The sequence below is a fragment of the Zootoca vivipara genome, chromosome 1, assembly GCF_963506605.1.
Source record: "Zootoca vivipara chromosome 1, rZooViv1.1, whole genome shotgun sequence".
Lineage (NCBI taxonomy): Eukaryota > Metazoa > Chordata > Lepidosauria > Squamata > Lacertidae > Zootoca > Zootoca vivipara.
In genome coordinates this window covers 56,978,382-57,001,494 of record NC_083276.1, presented here as the reverse complement: position 1 = coordinate 57,001,494, position 23,113 = coordinate 56,978,382, and the positions used below count along the sequence as shown (strand labels likewise).

General features: G+C 43.3%; 1 protein-coding gene across 8 annotated transcripts in view; it reads right to left on the bottom strand.

Annotated features, from left to right (window-relative positions):
• Positions 1-22,884, bottom strand: part of SHANK2 (SH3 and multiple ankyrin repeat domains 2) — a 361,129-nt gene extending 338,245 nt beyond the window's left edge. For 3 of the 8 annotated variants that reach the window (XM_035116840.2, XM_035116859.2, XM_035116847.2), the window contains exon 1: positions 15,330-17,824. The gene's annotated coding sequence lies outside the window, so the exon portion shown is untranslated. The other 5 variants (XM_060275042.1, XM_060275043.1, XM_035116843.2 and 2 more) reach the window with 4 other exon arrangements.
• Positions 22,885-23,113: the final 229 nt, after the last annotated feature.

Here is a 23,113-nt window from a genome sequence, read left to right as displayed (position 1 = left end):
ATTTCTCCAGATCTATATTCAGGACAACTTGAGCAGTCCTGTTGTCTTTCAATATCAATGAGTCGTTGTCTGACCATTGCTTTGGCTTGTCTTAGATCCAATCTTAGGAGGGCTTGGGGGGCAAAGCCCATATTCTGGAGAGAGTTCAGAACCGCTAGCTGCCAACCGGACTGGAACTGGTCGCATAGGATCAAAGGCGCAATTCCTCGGGGTTTCAGATTTAGAGCCAGCCATTTATAGATTGATGATAGGCAGATTAAGGCCTCCACTCTCATCGTTCCCGTTTCAAGTCTAACCCATGCTTTAGATACGCATTTGGGAATTGTAGGAGGGCTCTGAGAAATTTGGATTGTACGCGCTCCAAGGAAGAGAAAGAGGAGGAGGGAGGGCCTAGAAAGGCTCCATAAAGGAGCTCGGCCAACGTTTTGGCCTTAAATAGCTTAAGGGCCGCAGGAACGAAGAAGCCCCCTTGTGTTCTGTAAAATTTGAGAATACAGTTTGCGTTTTTTCCTGCTGAGCTTCCGATAGAATTTATGTGCAGTTTGTTGGATCCTGTGGCCTGTACTGCCATTCCAATGTATTTGTAGTTGGAAACTTGCTCTAATCTGTGTCCTTGCAGTTCCCAGCTTCTGGGCTTTGATTTTTTCCCAAACGCTATTACATTAGTTTTTTGGTAATTGATTTTGAGGCGTTCTGTGTCACAGTAGGTGGCAAGCCTCCTTAGTGCCGAAGAAACTGATTGTGACTGTTCTGTGAATACCTTGTCTTCGTCCTTAGTCTTAGTTTTTGCAGCGGGAAGCGGCAGATTTTCAGTCCCTACAGTGTCACGTATGATAGATATGGGCTTGAATTCCTGTGGCCCCATGGTGTCCCAGGGGGGCCACAAAAAACACAGAAAGTGGTACTGAACTAAGTTTTACTGAGAATAGGCCCACTGAACAGGGCCAGATTCAATTAGGTTGTTGTGCTAGCAGAAACCAATGCAACAAATCCTTTAACCGCAACGCGATTTTCTGCCTTCTCCTCCCCAACACACACCCAGAGCCCTCCCCAAGCGACAAAGGAGAACCCCCAGAACAGCACACAGGGGGAGGAGGGGGAAGATTGTTCTATTTGGCAAGCAGAAATGCTTGTGCTGACATGATGATCGCCTTAGCGTGGAATTGAATTCCACCCCATGACTAAGTTAGGTTCATTAATTTCAATAGTTCTGCTCTGAATACCACTCTAGATCTCCCTCTCAGAGAGGGACAACCCATGTCAAATGCTTCTTCTCATCATCACAAAAACAAAACAACTCTCTAGCCCTTTCCCTACCAACCACAGAGTTCCAACATTGGTAGAGCCAAAAAAGGGATGGACCAGCGGTGGATTGGGAGTATGTTGTGGAAAGACATGAATTATCCATAGCATTTCCATTTTCCTGGCATGCCCCCCCCCCAAAAAAAACCATGGCAACAAGGGGCTTGTTTAAGTGAATTCCCATTGAGAGGGAAATTAGTTGGCAGGAGAATGGTGGAACTAAGAAAGGTCAGAGAACCAAAGAACATGAAAATATTTTGCTAGACCGGGTCAATGGCCCATCTAGTCCAGTATCCTTTCTCAAAGGGGAGAGCCAGGTGCCTATGGGAAGCCTGCAAGCAGGACCTGAGAACAACAGGGCTCTCCTTACCTGTGATTGCCAGCAAATGTTGCCTCCCAACAGTGGAGGTAGAATATAACCTTTGTGATTAGTACCCACTGACAGCCTTATTCTCCATGAATCTTATTTAAAGTCATTCACATTGGTAGATGTTACTGCCTCTTGAGGGAACCAGCTACATAATTTAACTGTGTGCTATGTGAAGGTTACATTATGAGACAGGGAGAAAAGCTCCTCTGTCATGGATGTTCCACCCTTACTTCCAACCTGCTGGTGAGATCCCAGCAGAACATGAATGCTTTAGTTTAGATTCCTGCTTTGCAGGGGGTTGGACTAGATTGCCTTTTGTGTCCCTTCTAACTACGATTCTATAAGTCTATGATTGCATAAGGCGGATCAACAACTTTTGGGTTTTACCCCTCCCCCCCACCTTCAGGATTTCATTCTTAATGCACTCTTTTGTAGCTTACATTTCAAGCATAATGGTGACCGAGTGTGTGACAGAGAATAACATGCACAAACCAATCTGGCACAGAAGTTTGTTCTACAATGTCACAATGTCAATAAAGAACTGAGCCTACCGTTAAACAAAGTCTCCCTCTGTTTGCAGGTATTGAATGCTGTCTTTGATTGTAAAAACAAAGAGAGTGTACACTTGTAGAAATGTGTTCTTCTCTAGACTTTTCTTCCATTGAGAAACTTAAGGCTCTGTGTCAGGTTTCATTTATTAAAATATCTTACTTTTTTGTCTAATAGCCTAAGCAGAAGAATAAGCCACACCAGATACAGAGTTGCCTAAAAAAGAAAGCACTAAGAATGTTCCGTTTTAACTTTTGATTTCTTTATCTTTAAATATGTAAGCATTTTTCAAGCAGGGTTTTTATAAAATAATAATAAACATTGGCACATGGTATGAAATAGGCAATCGGTGTGGTGCAATGCACTACAGATCATAATTCAGGAAGAAATACATAGTTCCTTTCATCCAGAAAATGCAAATGGAGGGGATTTACTATCTTCCTGGGAGACACAGAATTCCTCATTCCCATGGCACCGGCATATGGAAGCCAAAGTGTATACACAAGTTTATTTGAAGCCATTTAAAGGGCAAAGTGTTACTGCGACAACAAAAGACTAGGAAAAGTACTACAGAAGGACAAAGCGAAACATGAGAAAGGCCAAACGACAATATATTTTGCAAAATCACCGTAACAACTCCAGCTTGGAGATGTCTCCGATAAACAAAATGAATAAAATGAAAATACCCACAACCTCTCCCACCAGCACCACCACTTCCAAACTCTTTGCTATACTTTGCTATTTTATACCAGTTAAGAATCCTATCCTTAGAAATAGGATTGAACAAGAAGCGGGCACTTTATAGTAATGCTTATCACACTCTTAGTTTATATTAAAGTGCCCGCTTCTTGTTCAATCCTATTTCTAAGGATAGGATTCTTTTTTAAAAATATATATATATTTTATTAATTTTCCAATTAAAACCAATTATATCACATTCATTATTTCAAATTATACACATATATATATCAATCAAACCGAATGTTATGCCAAATCGTCTAAAGAATTTTTTATTTGGGTTCCCATGCTTCAAGAAATTGGGGATTCCTCGCAACCGTCCACTGCCGTCTTTTTTCTAAAGTTCAAATCGTCCTCCAAGTTCATAATAATCCAGATCTTCCCCTTACAGTCACATAGATGTTTTCCACTTTCAACCGATTGTTTCCCAGCTGCTGAGATAAATATCAAACGAGGTTTCACAAATGTTCTTTCTCCTGTGTGGGTTAATCAGTCCAGCCTCCCCATAAATCTTCTTAGTCTGGAGCTCCCTGTTGCGTCGAAGCAGCGCCATCTTAAAAAGCTCAAATCACTTTCGTTTTCTCTCATAGCCATGAAGATTAACGATCTTTATAAAATTTACAGCTTTTCCAGGCAGAAGACCCAAACATCAAACCATAAACTCTTGGTAAATTAATGGATCTCCTTGCCCTATAGCTGAACTTAGCTTCAGGTCGCTGCTCCAATTCAAAGTGCGTCACAGCTCATAAATCCTCCGAACGCGTCCAGGACTCCTTCCGTCCGACTAGGGGGGGGGGCTTTTCTCATCGGCAACTCCACATCTTTAAAAATTATGCTCAGTAACAACAGTTTATAAAGTTCAACTCACACAGTCTTTTGCTTCTCTTTCACTCCAAACAAGCCAGGACATCGCGTCTGGGAAGGTACGAAGTAACTCATATGAAGAAAAATAAAACTCCATTCCCTTATCGCTCCGTCCCCATCAATCCTTCTTCCAGATGATATACAGCCTTTAACTCCTCTCCCTCAGCAGCATAGATTTCTCAGCAGTAAACAGCGCTTCTTCCCCTCCTTCTGAAGTATGTCCATAGATTTAAGCCTAATTATCTTCTTTAACCATGGAAATCCCCGCCATGCAGATTAGCGTCCGGGAGTCCTGGCCCTCGTAAGTGCTTTTCAGCCCAAGCTCCCCCCACTCCATAAACAGTCGGAGTGGGTCTGGGGGCATCGCGGGCCAGCGGCCCCTCTCCGTAACCCCCGGAGAGGGTAGGGGGTTGCCATTTACTCCCCTAGCAACCGCCAAATTCCTTACGAAGGTCAGAGGGATGGAAAACAGGTCCGCCATTCCTGCCGGCGGAAACCGGAACCCTTCTAAGGATAGGATTCTTAACTGGTATAAAATAGCAAAGTATATGCATTTTAGTGGATCTACACTGATCATGGGAATTTTTCATCCCACTCTATCTCTCTGTCCCCATGCACAGAGATTCCAAGAAAGTATTCTGGTAGTTCCCATGAGCAAGGGCACTGTGTGTGCAAACACAAAGGGAGCACTGTGCACAAAGCAGCATGTCTCAGTTTGAACACATTGCTTATACTTCTCGGCCCAGAACTCTAACAGGTACCTTGCCTTCATACTCCAGACACATGCATCTAAAGCTCCACAACAAGAGAAAGGGGAGCATAGGAAGCTGCCTTGTACTGAGTCAGACCATTGGGCCATCTAGCTCAGTTTTGTCTACGCTGACTGGGAGTGGCTCACCAGAATTTCAAATAGGGTTTTCTCCCAGCCCTACCTGCAGGTGCCAGAGTTCAAACGCAGGGCCTCCTGCATGCAAAGCAAATGCCCTGCCACTGAACTATGACTTCCATGGTCATGAATACTGTGTCATGTCTGAGTGTGAGTGATACTGCTCTGATACTCTCTCCTCTGCCCACAACAGCAGGTAGCCTACAAGGGAGATACTCAACCACACATGTAAGCAAAGTCCCAGTCCAACCACTCTACTCAAACCTATTGCCTGCCAAACACTCATTAGTCACAGCCTAGATGTATGAAGCAGAACAACGAGGTACTGAACTCACAGTATATCTCTACAACCTGCAACAGGGGTGGGGTAAGTCCCCACGACCACCCACCCTGGCAGAAGAGGCTGAGGCATGAGTACTGGCTAAGTACCCAGGTGGCACTGCTCTTCTCTGTCAGTCCCTCACATCTATTCTGCATCCTGCTCCAGGGACTACATGATACAGCTGATGACAATTGCTTGTTATTCTCTTAGCACCTCTCCCTTACTCTCCACAAGCAATTGTCCTATAGTCACAGGATCCACCTCAAGCACTGATATGTGTCATCCATTAAAGAGGTCCAACCCATGACCTGGATGCTCCCAACTCTTCTTGTGGGGTTGTTAACCTATTTGCCTCAATAGGGCGCAGGGCCTACGGTGCCTCTACACCCTGCTCACTCATGCTAGCTGGAGTGCAAGGGTGCACAGGCAGTATGGTGCTACTGCCAAGGAGTATGAAGCAGTCGGGTGGATGGAGACAGAGATAGTACATGACAGGCCTGGCTTATCAGGCATATAGTATAAAAGAATTGATGAGACAGAAAGTCTAGAGGGTTTATGCAGGAGCCAGTTCATTGGTCCATGCAGCACCCTTCCTGCATGCCTCAGTTGCATCTATGAGGTGGACCCTTCCCTGCCTTTCCTAGGGTTTGATCACCCTCTCCTGTTCCCCAGCCCTGTGCCCTTGGAAGCTGCTCCCATCAGCACATGTCAACTGTACCCTTGTTCTGGCTGTCTACTTGACTGCTTGTCAAAAGACCCTTTCCCTCCCTTCAGTGGTCTTGAACCCTTGTCCTAGGAAGGTTGTGTGTGCTCTCTGAAGGCATCCTGCCCAGCAATCTATGTGGGTGCTGTGTTGTGTATCTTCTCTCCTGCCTCTTCCTTGTACACGTATTGTGCATTGCAATGCAGGGCTGTGTGCTTGGGGGATGTGAGTTAATTTGATTCCATGCTGCATGTAGCTGTCATGGACTGATTGGTGGGCACTGGTGGAATTTCCAAGATGTGTCCATCATTTTTACACAGTTTTTGTATCTTCTGGCTGTGTATTTTTACTTTTCCTTACCAGGCTGTGCACACATTGGATACATCAGGTGTTCAACTGGTGAGAGGTGGTTTTAGCTTCCATCCCAATATACCGCTTACTTGTTGATTTCTTAGAGTAGCTTAGGAAAGACACAAAATGCTCACTTTGTGTTTAAGATGAAAAACTTGTTTTCCACCCTGAACACACACTGATAGGTATTTTAGTCGGCTCGACTCTTCTAATCTTAAGAGGAGACCAGGTGAATTAAGGTAAATTAAAACAAGAGTATGGGTCATTATTTATTGTTTATTAAACTATAATTTACCTTTGAAAAGTAATTGTGTTCAATATTCATAGTGCAACAGCAAGCAGCTTCGAAAAATTAAACCACAATGTACTACGAGCCATAATGGCCTCACAAGTTGTTTTCGGATGGATGAATTCATTCTACCATTCTAGGTTAGATTTCCCCAAAGACAAATTCAGTAAATTGTGATATTAAAAAAAACCAAGTCTCTGCTCCATTTCTTTTAATCAGCATGTTACATAACTGTTTTACTGCTTTAATATTTATTTAACTTCAACTGTTAAAATGTTAAGTTTGCAAAACAAACCAGCTACTTAGAATACAGTAGTACGTTTCATTATTTTGGGAAACAAATGCCGTATTTCACACTATCCATTATTTTAACCAATTTACTAATTAATCTTTACCCCCCAAAATTAATAGGCACTGGAAACAGACAATGCTAAAGGCATGCATTTGAATACTTTGAATGATATATTGGTTCAAGTAAGAAAGCATTTTGAAAAGTTAGATACCAGTAGGTATATTATTCCTACATTGAGAATATAAACTGTTTATCTGTCAAAGATATACTTTTCAAAATCAGCTACCTATTTGCCATCCTCCAGTTTCATGTGCATTTGTTATCTAAAATTTCAAGTTACAGGTTGCATTTTATGAGACATCAGTTATAAGAATATATTCACCATCCTTGTACTTGCGCCATAATTTAAGACAGGCATAAAACAAACAATTCACAGAAGCTGTCTTAAGAAACAAGAAGATTTGAGTAGTTTCTCATCAAGAAAGTTTTCTGCATTCCAAACTTCAGATTAGATTCTGTTTTCTTGTTTTAAGAATTGGCACAATCCAAATGATGTCATTGGAATGGCATTTGCCTGTTATCAATTGCTAGTCAAATATTAACTTGAGCTTTTGCCTTACTTAAATTGCTAGATGCATTTTAAATCAGTTTGGAATCCAGATGTGATATACAGATGTAGATACAGTATGTATATACCTATATAAACAAAATCAGAGTAATGGTTATTTTTTAGAACTATTTGGCTTTAGTTAATTTGTTTAAAATAAGTAACAAACCAAACTAACTCCAATCAGAGAGCAAATAACTTCCAATGCAAACTCTTTACTCAGGTTTTCTGCTCAGTGGCAAATTACTGTGGCAGCTAATTAAATTTTGTGAACATGAAGTCATTCATTTGTGCACATAGAGTTCCATCCTATTCAACACAGTTCCCCATTATGTAACTACCTAGCCTGCCAATTGTCACCCTTACCTTTCTCCAATAAGCTTTACATTATATAGTTCTCAGCAAACTATTTTGATTAAAAAGTTCTCTCTCTCTCTCTCTCTCTCTCTCTCTCTCTCTCTCTCTCTCTCTCTCTCTCTCTCTCTCTCTCACACACACACACACACACACACACACACAAATTGAATCAACTTACTTTCTTAGAAACTTTCTTTCATTCACTCTAAGGAAGGAAACAATAGTTGAAAACAGGAGAATGTGGGAACTGAGCCAGGAACTGAGGCAGAAAAAGCGCTATATTCAAGTCGGTAGCAAAATGGCTATGAGGGCATTTTAATTAGTCATAACCCACAACTTCAACATATCAAGTGGAATTCAACATCGTGTTAATTTGATAGTTCCATCAGCACAAGCATTTCACAACTGCCAGCAGAACATCTCCCATCTCCTCACTCGGTGTGATGTTCTAGGGCAGTGATGGCGAACCTTTTAGAGACCGAAATGCCCAAACTGCAACCCAGAACCCACTCATTTATCACAAAGTGCCAACACGGCAATTTAACCTGAATACTGAGGTTTTAGTTTAGAAAAAACAACTCATGTATTAACATCATTCGTCTTAAAAGAAAAACACAATAACAGAGCTTTCAATGATACAAACAACTTTTTATTGAAAGGTAAAAGTTTGCATTTGAACAATTAATGTGAAGCCTCAACCTCGCAGCAGCAGCAGGAGGAGGAAGGTGGCTGCTCAGAACTCTTAGCGGCCTACTAATGTGCCAGCATGTCCCTGAGAACGTGCAGAGTGGTGCACTCTCCTCACCCACAGCGGAGACTCCCCAAGGGAAACCGCTTGCCTTGAGGGTTGTGGCTCCATTTTGCGCACACACCCGATGCCCTGTCCGAGGCACTTCTACTCAGACACAAGTACCAGGATCCACGTCCAGCCTCTGAAAACAACATGAGCACCTGCTTGGGGATAGCGTCACATATCCAAATGGGACCAATGCCCCACCCGGCCCTTCCCTTTGCGCCTCCCTTGACCACGAGGGTGCCATCTCAGTCTGGGCATCCCACACTGTGGTCTGAGCAAAAGGAGCCCTAACACTGCAGCAGATGGGCCAGTTTGGGAATTTTGGCTCTTTACTGTCCTGCTTGTGCAGCATCCGAAACTGAGGGTCCACCATAATCATTTTGCAACCCGCTCGTGCAAAATACTAATTGCCACAATATGCTCTGGAAGCCTCTGTGCAATTGGGCGCAATGAACTCAGACCAAAAAATAGCTGCAACCCCCATTTTGGAGAGTGTCGGTGCCCTGATGGGCAATACATCCTGCTCTGGCTGCACAGTTTCCTGCACTGACCCGCCACACACATGGTGCTCCAGCTGCCCAAGTTGAGCTGAGGACTCAACACACCACCCTCGCCTTCTGCCAGCTCTGTGCTGGGGAGACAGCGTGCGTGCCCACAGAGAGGGCTCTGAGTGCCTCCTCCGACATGTGTGCCATAGGTTCGCCACCACTGTTCTAGGGTCTATCTATGGGGGGGGAGAGGAACTAGCACTAGTATTTAGTTCTGTCCAGCTTTTCATTTCTACTAAAAAAAAAATTAAGTGGACAGTCATTTCCTTGTTTACCCACTTAGATTATTTCCATCCATCCCCAGTCTTAATTATCTCCTGAAAGTGGTTCTGCTGAGTAAAGTATTGTGATTTATTATTCCATTTCCCTCCCCCTTTTTTGCAATTTGATTTTGAAATTATTTATGGAAGCAATGTCATCAGAAACCATTATTTCAACTGACGGCTACCTTTGATGTGATTTTCAATAGACAGACAGACCTGACTCTGTCCATAGAACACGTGTTCATTTCGGCCATGCCTACTAATCACCAGTGCTAGATGCTTAGCCAGTCTGTTAACTTCTACATAGAACTGTAGAGTTGGAAGAGACCACAAGGGTCGCTTAGTCCAACCCCCCTGCAATGCAGGAACCTTTTGCCCAGTGTGGGGCTCAAACCCACAACACTGAGATTAAGAGTCTCATGCTCTACTAACTGAGATATCTACATGACGCCAAGCTAAACCTATTTTTAGTGAAGATGTCTAATGAGTAGAGTTATGTCCAAGAATCAAGTTATTCACCCCAGTTTTATTTTTCATATGGAAACAAATTGGGATACTGGTGCTACCCACTATCTTCTGCATTTAAGACAACCCTTCTTCCTCACCACCATGTCTATTCTGTTATCAAACAGCACATGGAAAGTGCTTCAATCTGAGCAGGCTGAAAGCAAAGAGTAAGGTTACCGTAACTTCCGTCATAGAGCTTCAGTATGCTGATGACAATGTAGTGTGTGCATGCTCAGAGGATGACCTCCAAACCATCCTAAATATCTTTGCAGAAGCTTACAAAAAGCTTGACCAGCACTCAACATCCAAAAAACTAAAGTGCTGCACCCTCTGCAGCGCCACAAATCCAACTCAATGGTGTAACGTTGGAAAATGTTGATCCCTTCTCCTACCTAGGCAGTTATCTTTCCACAAGGGACAACATTGATGCTGAAATCCAGCATCGCCTGAGCTTTGCAAGTGCAGCTTTCTCCCAATTGAAGTGCAGAGTGTTTGAGGACCAGGACATTCGCAGGGAAACCAAAATGCTTGTTTACAAAGCTATTGTACTACCAACCTTACTATATGCTTGTGAAGCATAGACCACTTATAAGCGCCATCTCCAACTCCTCAAAAGATTCCATCAACGATGTCTCCAAAAAATTTTACACATCACTTGGGAAGGCAGGCGAACTAATATCAGTGTACTGGAAGAAGCAAAGATCACCAGTGTTGAAGAAATGATTCTTCAACATCAACTTTGTTGGACTGGTCATGTTGTGCGGATACCTGATAATCGTTTTCCAAAGCAACTACTCTATTCCGAACTTTAAAATGGAAAGCATAATGCTGGTGGTCAACAAAAGAGGTTTAAAGACTGTCTCAAGGCAAATCTTTAAAAATGTAGTATAAACACTGACAACTGGGAAACACTGGCTTGTGAGCACTCCAGTTGGAGAACAGCCTTTACCAAAGGTGTCATGGGTTTTGAAGACACTTGAACTCAGGACGCAAGGGAGAAACGTGCTAGGAGGAAGGTACGCTTGGCAAACCCACACCATGATCAACTCCCACCCAGAAACCAATGTCCCCACTGTGGATGGACATGTGGATCTAGAATTGGCCTCCACAGTCACTTACAGACTCATTGTTAAAACCATGTTTATGGAAGACAATCTTACTCGGCTGCCAGTGATCGCCAAAGAAGAAGAAAAAAGACCATGTAGACTTATTTTTGGTATTTACAACAGTCATTCTAATCTAAATATCAGCCTGAATGTCCACATCGGTCTGTGATACATTGTTGTTTTTACCTGTTACTTCTGTAACTCTCCTACACTGGTTAAAAATTAAATATGACATAAGTAAACAATTCAATGGCTGGAATCCAGAGGCTTTTTTGACACATCCAGTGGGAATTTATCCTTTTTTTTATTGAAGGGCAGAAAACCATGTCATATCACAAACTATGTTTGAAACTTGTTTCAATTTCAAAAGTTGTTTGCTCGGTAGCCTGGGAGGGTTTACTGTTTGCATAACCTTTAGGTACACAGAACTAGTTGTGCCATTCTTTGGATATAATTAAAGCATGCTTTTATTATATATTATTATTCACATTGGTCTTTATGTATTAATATAATAGCATTGCCAGAGGTTATATTTTCCTAAGGCATGAAATTAAAAAGCCTTTGAAAAGTAATTATAGCTCTTCATTATTTTAAAAAATGCTTCCAATACCTTATGTAACAAAAGGTAAATTTCAAAAGCACTTTCTCTTGTATTTTCTCACAAATGCACAAATGAGCATAAAACACATTTTATACACAAAACCTGCCACTAACCAAACTTATGGGTGTGACAACGCGTCAGTTTTTCAAAGAAAATGCCCAAGCTATAAACTTCTGTAATCTTGGAAACTTCCACATATAGGAAATAAATTGACTTAAGTACGTATTAGCGCCACTTACTTTATCTTCAAATTAATAGAGTATTCAAGGTATCCCCCAAAGTAGTGTATACCTAACATTGCAAAGCATGTTTGAAAATATATGTATCACAGAGGTACACATCAACTGCAACCAATCCTACCTCACTGAGCATTCAGTGGCTTACCCTGGTTTACTGCCATTTAATGTGTCAAATATCCTGTGTATACAACACAGCACACAGCTAAAACTATGAAAATCACTAGCACAAGATGTAGTGGTGGCTTCAGAAGCAGACTAGACGAATTCATGGAGGCTAAGGCTATCAAGGGCTACAAAGCACATCCAGGACCACTGAGTTATCCAATAAAAAGGCACATGGAGGCTTCAGACATATTCAAGCCACAGTAGGGGCTGGATCCGGATGCCCTCAAACCCAAAGCAAAAATCATATAGCCAGCTCATTAAAACTGTGCATTAATATATTGCGAAAACTGGTCGCCTGTCAAAGCTATATGCAAAGTTAATTGCAACTTCCATACTATAACTGCCTTCTACAAACACCCAAGATACATCAAAAAGGTGCTGCTACTATTAGAAGTTTGACCAATATAACCTTCTTACTGGTGATGTTACTCTGCTAACCCAGGCCCTAGAAAGACCTTTTCTGATGAAGAGGGGACCCCATGCAGCATCCCACTACCACTGAAGGCCTAGAGAAACCTATACCAATTCAAAGGCAGCCCAAAGAGCCCCATCTAAGAGAGCCTCACTACGTCTGATTTCCCCCAATTCCACCCACCTGCCAGGCCTCAGGGGCAAAAGTGAAGCAGGAATAGGAGGAGTGCCCATCTAGCTACTAGACTAACAGCATGGATCTCCTTGGGAGGAAGGAGCCACTCAAGGTGTGGGGGGGTGACCCAGGTACAAGCCATTACCAAATTGCAGGCAATGACCAAGAGAAGACCAATGATTATATACATCCTTCCATTTACTCAGGACTTTTGCTCTGTTAGCCCATTAATTAATGTTCCAGCGCCAGCTGCATCATTAACCAAGGGCAGTATTGAACCGATACATCCCATCAGCACAAGGATTTCCATTTGCACAACAGGACACTCCCCCCCCCAGACCTCAGTTCCTCCCTCTGTGCCTTCCCCAAATCTTCTCTGGAGGGTTGGGGGAAACCCCAGAACATATTTAGGGGACATGCAGATGGAAGAGAGATGGGAGTTCTGTTGCACAGGTGGAAATCCTTGCACTGACAGGCTTACTTAGCACTACTTTGGATACATCCCTTTGGCTCAAGTACCCACTCCTGGTGCCTGCCATAGACATGCCCCCTGCAGAGAATACTATATTGCCAATTAATTGTTTAGGAGGATGGTGAAGGCTGCTCTCTTTGAGAGAGCTTTTTTCTGCTAGTATGGAGCGGCTTATGGCTGAAATTATGCTGCCTGTTGACATTTGGAGTGTTGTAGACCAATTGTACTTTTTATTTTTTGCACGATTAATTACATAAGCCACCAAGAGATGTGAAGAGCAAAAAGACTAAAAAAGAGAATGAAATATAAATCTGAAAATGCTACCAAAGATTCTCACTTAAAAGAAATAAAAGAAACATAAATTATTCAATGCAGGGTAGCCTTTTCTAGTGGTTATTGCATAGAGGGAAAACAATCCAATTATGCAACTTTGTTACATCTTGAACCAGGCTCTCTAATTCTTTTCTGAAAGTTCCACATTCAGAATTATTTAGCATGATCTTTTTATGGTTTGTGGAACATTAAAGAGCTGTTAAAAGACCACTGGGGTATTAAAGTTAAGTGTGCTAAACCTTAAAAATTCCAGAGTAAAGCATTCAGTGTAAACTCAGTCCCTTCAAAGCTGATTATCACAGGCATCCCCAAACTGCGGCCCTCCAGATGTTTTGGCCTACAACTCCCATGATCCCTAGCTAACAGGATCAGTGGTCAGAAAAAATGGAAATTGTAGTCCAAAACATCTGGAGGGCTGAAGTTTGGGGATGCCTGGATTATCAGAATGAATCATGATGCAGCTGGAATACATGGTTTCAAAGGACAGGTGCGCAATGATTCAGAAGGTTTCAAGAGAAAGCACAGAAAACGATTCTATCAAAAGTCAGACTCTTAGAAACAGCAGTTACTTCAAGAAAAAAGTCACATTATCAATGGCCACGATGAAGGTGTCCATGCTATCTTTTTCTTGTCTGGCTTGCACAACAGGGAAACACAAATGCAATTCAATTACAAACAAACTGGAATTTCATCAGAAACATCTAATTCACCCAGTGTCCCAAGGGATAGATTGAGTGGATCCAAATTGCAGCTGGGAGTGTGGCAAAGTGATCAGAGCAGACCATGGTCAACTCCCTGACTCACAACTGGAGACCACCATTGCATCCATAGGCATTTGGTTGGCTGGCCACTGTAAGAGCATGACAGTGGATGATATAAACCAGGCATCCCCAAACTTCGGCCCTCCAGATGTTTTGGACTACAATTCCCATCTTCCCCAACTGTTAGCTAGGAATCATGGGAGTTGTAGGCCAAAACATCTGGAGGGCCGCAGTTTGGGGATGCCTGAGATAAACCTTTAGCCTGATCATCTTATGTGTACCCAGATTGCTTAGGACGAGGCTTCAGTTGTGCTCAGGATCAGCTCCACAATCTCCTTTCAATATCTTAATATGTGAAGCAGTTTAATAAGAGGGAAGTGCCTTTTTGAGCCTTTCCTTAATTATCCTGTTATTGCAGTATACCCCCCGTACACTCAGCACTCAGGATGGAAGCACACAAGATACCTAGGAAAGAGATGGCAGGCTTCAGCCATAGTTCTCTCCATTTATAAATTAGGTACTGGCTAAGGTTCACTCATTTCATCATGGAGAGACCAGTAATTTGATCAAATGCTGAGGTAATTGGAGAGCCAACAATGCACACTTGGCAATAATGCAGATGAACTCAGCCCATATTTGGCACATGCAACGGCAACTGTGGTAACCGGCTCTCAGTTTTTAAATGATGTTAATGTGGAAGCATTTTAATTCTCGAAAAAGTCAATGTATCAAACTTTCCTAAACGAAAAATCAGCAGCTTTGCTATACAGCTTTGCTATGCATAAACAAAACTGGCTTAGTAAAGCTAAAAGTTTGCATTAATAAAAAGTACTTCGTTACATGTGCTTTTCCATTTTGAAGAAGTGAAAAACAAGTTAGCAAAGAGAAGCAATAGCCATCTTTAGCAACTTTTAACACTGCATCCATGTAGGTGGGTGAGCACATACGAAAACCAGAAGAGATCGCAGAACGCAGACCCTTGCCCTATTCTCCTACTGAAAGATTAAACACTAATCACACAGTAGTAGATTTGCTTTTCTTGAACAAAATCGGGTTTGATCAGACATTTCAAAAGGACTTCCAATCTCTGAAAGGGCACCAGGTATACAAGAGTACTGTTCTGTGTGAGGCCCCTCCACCTTGCAAAACAAAGTAAACAAAAATCTTTCAGTGAAACTGAAGCCAGGAGCATAAAAGCGCAATGCATTCCTCCTTTTTAAAATGAATTTCACTTGTTGAAGGAAGGAGCATGTCTGTAACTCACCTTGTTACTTTCCAGCTACCCTCTCCCAAACCACCCATTTGGTACACAGAACCCTTACCTGTGGCATGTCTCAAAATATCGGTTCTTAGGAGAGCTGGCACAAGGAAGAGGAAATGTATTTATAGAAAGCAAACTTCCCAGGAGTGCTCTTACTTTCAGCTGAAACTGTAGAACAATGAGCCTGAGCCTGCGTTATCCTGCAGCCCAGCCTCCCCTCTCCCCTGCCAATCACACAGCACACCAAATCCAATTGATATGTAAAAGGAAAAAGGCTGAGGGGAAAGTGCAGGTCTTCTCAACAGAGTCACCAAAGATGTGGACAATTTAGCAGCCTATTCTGCTAAATTGCTATTCTGCTAAACTGGAAATGGAAAAGGAACTTTGCTTTCCAACTCTTAGGATACAAGTAACATTCTATAGCCAAGTGATTAGCCCATTTCCACAACCCCCAAAGTTTGGGGGAGCATTGGAAATCTCACTGCACTCCAGAACAAGGTTGTTCCCTTCCTGCTTGAATTTAAGGGCAAGGGGAACTGATATAAGACCATCTGAAGTATCTGAAGAAGTGTGCATGCACACGAAAGCTCATACAAAAATAAAGACTTAGTTGGTCTTTAAGATGCTGCTGGAAGGAATTTATTTATTTTGTTTCGACTACGTCAGACCAACACGGCTACCTACCTGTAACTGATATAAGAGCAATGATGTTTGGAAAGGGGAGGGTTGAAGTGCTAGAACTGCTTCCTAGAAAGAGGAAAGAGAAAGAGACCACAGGAAAGGAAGTGGCTAGAGATTGCCATCTATACAGCCCATTCTGGTCTATCTAGGCTAGAAGAGCTGTGCCATCTACAGTTGAGGAAATCGTACGTCTGTTATTGCATATTAAAATGTTGGATTTTCTGACTTCAAAAAAAGAAACTAGAAACTGAAAAGGTAAAATGTGGGAAGGGCATGTTTTGATCATGAATCATGCAGGTGCCCTATTAAAAATGTGTGAACAAAGCATGATTGTTTCACAGTAAATGCCCAGTAAGGAAGCCGTCCAAAGGAGGTAAGATAGTGTGAAATATTGTCTTTGGAAATGGAACGGGAAGGTTGAAAGAGGAAATAAATGCATTTAAAACTAGAGAACTAGAAAGAAAAAAAGAATGGTTTTTAAAGTACCTTTTAAAGGGGCGTTATGTGGGAAAGGACCAAACCCACTTTAATATGAACTTGAGGGACTTGTGACATGACAAGGACTTTGTCTTAAAACCAATGGAAACATGACAGATAGGCAGGAATAACGTGACTGCAGAATGCACACATCCAGTGTACCATTTAGAGGAAGAACTCAGGCACTACACGGGCGCTGTTAGAACACCTGGGATTTGTAACCCAGGGAGCTGCTGCATTGATTTACTAACAGTCCATAGCAGTGGAGGTTCCCATTTAAATGAGATGACAGGTACACCCAAAGGCACATAGGTAAGTTCTGTTACTCACATCTGTGCACATTTTTAGTAAGGATAAGCAGCTAATAAAGATGAGGTGGGAGCGTTTGTGGGAGTAATAACAAGCGCCATGCTGACTTCAGAATGCCATGGACTGCAAATTATTGGGCAGTTTTCAAATACCATGTCCCATCAACACATGGATTTCCCCACTCTCCTCACCTGTGTGTGTCCTTAGCCCTCCTCAAAACCTAGAAGAGATTTAGGGGGTGCACAGAGGAAGGAGGAGGAACCTCTTTGTTCTCTATCTGGGCAAGGCTACATATTTTGTTACATTAATTCATTAAAAAAAACATGTGCTTTAAATGGCAACTTTCATACTGAAGAAAAAGCAGCTATGTGCTCCAATCTGGAATGTGTTTCCAATCTGGAATAAGGGGCTCACCAGTTTTCTACTTTTTTAAAAAAAATCACTCCTCCCTTAGCTACTGCTTGTACCTTTGCTACAATTTTTATATGTACTGTAAGCCACCCTGAGATGGGTGATGTATTATTAATTATTATTATTATTATTATTATTATTTCTTGTATACACAGTCAGAAAAGATATGCAGTGCAGCTGAGAAGAAGTCTCTTGTCTTTGCCAGCCACCCTTTCCTCCTCAACAACAGAAGGGAAACCAGTCATGAGTCATCTGAAGTGGTGTCTAGTTGGTGTATGGTGGCCATTTCCTTGGGGAAAATGCAACAACCTCTAAGGCCTAGAAAGTAGCTTGAGGCTTCCCATTGTAGCCAGATCCTTTCAATGCCTATTTTCTAATAATAAATAAATAAATCGCAAATTTATTTGCTTGTTTATTTAAAATATTTATATCCCACCTTTGTTCATAAATACCATGGCAGGGAACAAAACATAAAATAAACCATCACATAACAGAATAACTAAAAACCAACAGCAGCAGCTAAAAACAATAGGACCGGCTAGATACCAGCATCTGATAGCCATGGGAACTGATAGCATCTGATAGCCATGGGAACTCAGCATGCCACCTTTATAGTGCTTCGTTTCTACAGAGACAAGTCTGCAACATCCAAGGAGGCCACACTCTATCCTCTAAAAAAAAACACCTTACCTTCAATTCAAGATTGCATGTTGGCCTGACTGTGGTTACTCAGTTGTGGAAAAGAAATCACATGCTCAGATGCACTCAAATCTTTGTAATGACTTTGTTATGTTCCAGAGATGATTTCTGGTACTACTCCTTAAAGCGCTAAATTAAGCCTTGGATTCTGCCTGCAGTGATGGTTCTCCACTGGGAAAGTCTCTTGTCCCTCTGGTAATGAAGATCCACCCACTTCTGATTGACATGACCCACTAAGGTGGAATCGGGAGTAAAGTCAGACTAAAAGCAGAACATAGGAGGGAAATATGTGTAAATGGACCGTTGGCATTAACTATCACTCTTTCATTATATAGTCATCTGCCCTGTGTTAAATTACACATTAACCAATGCATTACTTTTTTGTTTGTTTCTTTGGAAAGTAAGCATGAAAGAAAACATTGTAATAGACCCAGTTGCTTTCATCTCTCTCTCTCTCTCTCTCTCTCTCTCTCTCTCTCTCTCTGTCGCGTAATAAACCAGTCTAGCTGAACAAGGTCAAATAGGACACAGAAACGCTGGACTGGATACCAGACAAACAACGACAAAAAAATTAAGGAGCATTGTGATTCAAAGGAATATCCACTTTGAAGGCTCCCATAAAACAATAAAACCCTTCTGAGGTTTTCACCTGAACTAGGTCCACACCAAGATTCTCCCAGCTCTTGTCCATTCCCAGTACAGTACTCCCATACTACTTCATCCCAAATCAGTGTAAGCATTAAGGCTTCATGGTCCAGCACCATCGTTTCTCAATCCATGGGTTTATGCCCCCACCCCCAAAAAGACACTAAACCATACCATGAGACAGCATGCCCTTTTCTTTCCCTGTAAGCAGGGTGAGGTGGGGTATTGGGTTGTTGTTTTTATTTTGATTATATATTTTGTAGTTTTATATTTTGATTTTGTTCTGTGAACCACCCTGAGACCTCCGGGTATAAGGCGGTATATAAAGTAAATAAATAAATAACCAGGGGTGGCTAACTGGTGGACCATGGGCCAGATCCAGCCTCCCAATATTAAATACCTAAGCAGTATTTCCTCCTTAGGGTCCCGGGCATAGAAGGGGGGGGGAGGAGAAGGGAAGGCAGGTGGGAAGGTTTAACACTTGATGGTTCCAGTAGCATCTCTCACAAAGTAAAAGCAAACCTCATCAGATTGATCTGATGGGCAGGGTAAAGAGGCAATGTGGGTAGTCTGTGAATAGTGAGAGAGAGAGCGTGTGGAAAAAGTGAGTCTGCTGCTTGAATGTATGAGAGTGTGTCTATCAGCTGTTTGTGTGATTGTGTGTGTCTTCCTCTCTGTAACTTTGAAAAAGAACTACCCCCTCATCCACTTTGGCCACACCCACTTTGAATATGGCCACACAGACTGCTAGCATTCAGCCTTCAGAGGGTTAGTCAATAGGGAATGTGCCCCTCGAGCCAAAAAAGGGTTAGGCACAAGTTAAGAAGTGTTTGGTACACCCTCCTGAGAAGCACAGTGGTACCTCGGGAAGGGAAGATGCACAAAGAAAGTTGATTTACTACGTACTACTGTGTGTGTGTCTGTATCTCTGTGTGCATATGTGTGACCCCATCACTTTAACTTCTTCCTCAGGCATGGTCTACACTTGCAGAAGAATTAAGTGGTAGAAACAGGGAATGGAGTGCAGCACTTCAAGCTGCCATTAGGAGACCCCATAATTTGAATGCTTCCTTGTGTGGAAAAAAGGTCTTACCAAGTAAAAAGCTAGAGCACTTAGAAAAATGTTATAGCAGCCCAACTCACTCCTCACAGTGCTAGACGTATACCTGGAAGGAATTTATGCATCCAGAAATGGGAATCTCCCACCCACAGTCTGAATTAGCACCACCCATTTTATCACATTACAGTGGCACCTCGGGTTACGAACACGACCCGTTCCCGGTCGCGGTTCGTAACCCGAAAAGGTCGCAAACTGAGCGCCATTTTTGCGCATGCGCAAAGCGTGCACCCCGCTTCTGCGCATGCGCGGAACATGCGCACGACGAAAACGCTTCCGGGGTTGCGGAGTTCGTAACCCGAAGTGTTCGCAACCCGAGCGGTTCGTAACCCAAGGTACGACTGTACTTTGCTGCATGCGCACTAGAGCCAGACCCTCAGTTTAAAGTCCAGTGCAAATGCATATATGGATAGACTTCAGAGAGCTGAACTGAGTATGAAACTAGAGGTGACTAGCCTGCAAAATCCTCTTGAGAAGCCTTTGGGGGGAAATGTATCAGGATTTGAACTCAGTGGATTCCTTTCCTATCAGGCAAACTGATTAATACATATTCCTTTTGTATGGTCTTCTAAGAGGTGAACATATAATCAGTTTTCTTAGAATGTCATGCAGCAAACAATCCAGTTTTGGTTCAGTTATGAGCAAGCTCTCCAAAGAAAAGTGGTGCTGTGAAAGCTGAGTGCAGTAATGTTGCAGCCACTGAAGTACACTTCACAGCCTAAATCTCAAATCAGCTCTTTAAAACAGGGGCTTAGCTACTGGTTAATAAGAATGATAGCAGCATTAATGCATGCAATTAATGGGAGTACTGTGACCTGAAAATATCAGGAAGTTTTACTGCTCACAGTATTGCCTCTGGCTAGGCAGCGAAGCGGAAGCAGCATTTGAAGGTCTGTGTGGAATTACAACTTTCTCTTGCCCTGTTTATACTAGGCAAAGTTGAAGAATGGAGGGGAAGCCCCCATAAACACACACATTCCAGCTTCAAGTACCAAAACCCCATACTCCAAAACTGCTTTACCATGTCAAGATTGTGGAAACCCCAAATTTCTTCACAAACACCAAACTTTTCCTCGAGCACTTGATGCGATGAGGCAACAGAACCTGCATTAGCAGTGTGATGCATGGATAGAACGTATTAATTACCTCCATTTCTCTTAGTGAAGGCCTGAGTCCTAAATGTGAAATTAAGAGTCTACCTCTTAAAGTAGAGGTAGACTCTACTTTACAATGTTACAATTATAGATTGTTATAATGGCAAGGCAACTTGGGGAGCAAGAATTGCTATACTTTTTCTGGCAAGGTACTTGCACCTGTTGACTTTCTGTTAAAGGTTCAAAAAGAGGTGGGAAACATATTGTGCCTTGAACAGCAGCAGCATAAAAGGCAGAAATTCCCCATCACTGATGAGAGTAAACCAATTCTTTCCTTATCCAACTTAAACTATATACAGTGCAGCTAAAAAACAAGTACCAGAACTCTCCAAGAGGAGCTGCCTGTTGTTGAGGTTTTCCAGCGTACTCAATGGGACCCCATTTTTTCTTCTACTTGAGCTACTACTTGCCATGGGTCTTATTTCAGAGTACACTGAATTCTTTGTTACCAAAGCATAAGCAACTGATAAAGGGCAACTTACAAGCAGGAACAAACAGGGAATTTATTTTCCCCACCCACCTTTTCTTTTTATTTCTCAGCCTTTCCTAACAAAGGAAGAAACTTGTGTCCATGGATTGATAGATCTTATTCTTTGCACACATAGTTCAGGCATAAAGAGGCTGGGTCAGTCTCTTTTGTGGGGACCCCAAACACAATCCTGCTTCGCCACTGAATTCTTCTCTGCAGGAGAGGACAAAGATGTGCATATCAGAGGCAACACCCAAAGAAGACCAGGCTGTGAGGAGAATGTGTGTTCAGAAAGAAGGCAGAAAGGCTTGAATTCACCTTCCATTGACAATGTAAAGTCCTGACCTTGCCGCATACTATTTGCACAGGGCATGGATGGGCTTCCCCTAGGCGAGAACGAACCCCGACGGCTAAAATGCTAAACGCGGTGACTTGCAACGTGAAATTGATGGCATTTTACTTGCACAAAGTGTATCTGTTCTGCTGCACCCTCCTAGGCATGCATCTACCAGGGATAGCTGATTTCAAATACGCTCCCTGGTAACACAGAGGTGCCTCTTTCCCAGTTGTTAAAAGTTGTTTTTCCCCCTTTATTTTGGTCCTTCATTCACACAGCCGAGAGGCACTGGAAGGGGCGCAGAAGGGGAGGAAGGGGTTAACTCCGGCTCCCAGACATATTCCCGGGGAAACAAGCCTCCCCGGCTCCAATGGGGGACTTGTTCCCAAGTAAGCGCGCAGAGAGAATGGTTACTTCAAAGTTGAGAGGGAACGAGGCGAAGAAATTAACCTTGTGAGCGCTGAGGCCGCCTCACGTCTCCCTCCAAACACCCCAACAGGCAGCAACCAGCCCCCCCCCAAAAAAACCCAGCCCTTGTTTACTTATCCCTCAATGGGGCAGAGGGGCAGCGAAGCAGCCGGCGCTCGGGCGAGCTTCTGCTTACCTGAGACCACGGCAGTGTGAGGCTCAGCCGGAGACGGCGGCGGTCTCGCGCTCTCCTCCGCGCGCCTGCCTCGTTCCCTGCTACTACCCCAGCCTCAGTTCCAAAGGGTCGGCGCTGCTACGGCTGCTGCTGCTGCTCCCTCCGCCGCCACTTTTGTAATCCGTCATGTTTGCTTTGCAGCGGAATAAGCAAGGCGACGTGAAAGTTGGGCTGGGGATGTGGAAAGGTCCGGTGCACAACGGCAGGGCGCCTTGCAACTTGCTTGGGAAAAGGAGGGGAATGGAGGTGGAGAGGAGGAGGAGGAGGAGGGAGGGAGAGAGAGCTCCCCAAGCTAGCTGGGCGCTGCGCTCCCGTGCACACGCTGCAAATGGATGCGATGTGACAATAGGCGACCGGTGCCCGGCTTCTTCCCCTGCCTGCCCCCCCTGAGGGGAGAAGAGCACTGTTCACGCCTCACTTCCAGCGGCCCACCCCAGATAAAGGAAGGCGCGCGCAGAAGGGCACTGCAGCCCAGGCTCGGCGAGAGGCGACGTTTCCTGAGGGCACAGATGACAAGAGAAGAGCCAACCTTGCTCTTGATTTCATACGCATATGCAGCTCACACGGGGCGGGCATGGGGGCGGGGGGGGAGAGAAATCTCCACAGAAAGTGCCGTTGTGAGCAAGGAATGAGCAGCAGTTCTCTTCCCTCCCACAACTAATCACCTCGGAACAAAGCGTGGAAGAGCCGGTCAAGTGGGACTGACCTCTTCTGTTTGTCATTGACACAGTCCATGCGCGCACCTAGTTCTGCGAAGAAGGCCATTATTCAGCATGCAGGTTATAGGGAGGAGCTAAGGGTGTCTTCCCAAAAGACTTTTCTTTTCATTGCATTTCTTGCACTTGTCTACATTTGCATACAAAATGAAGGTCGTGTTGACCAGAGCATGAACATTCCATTCTT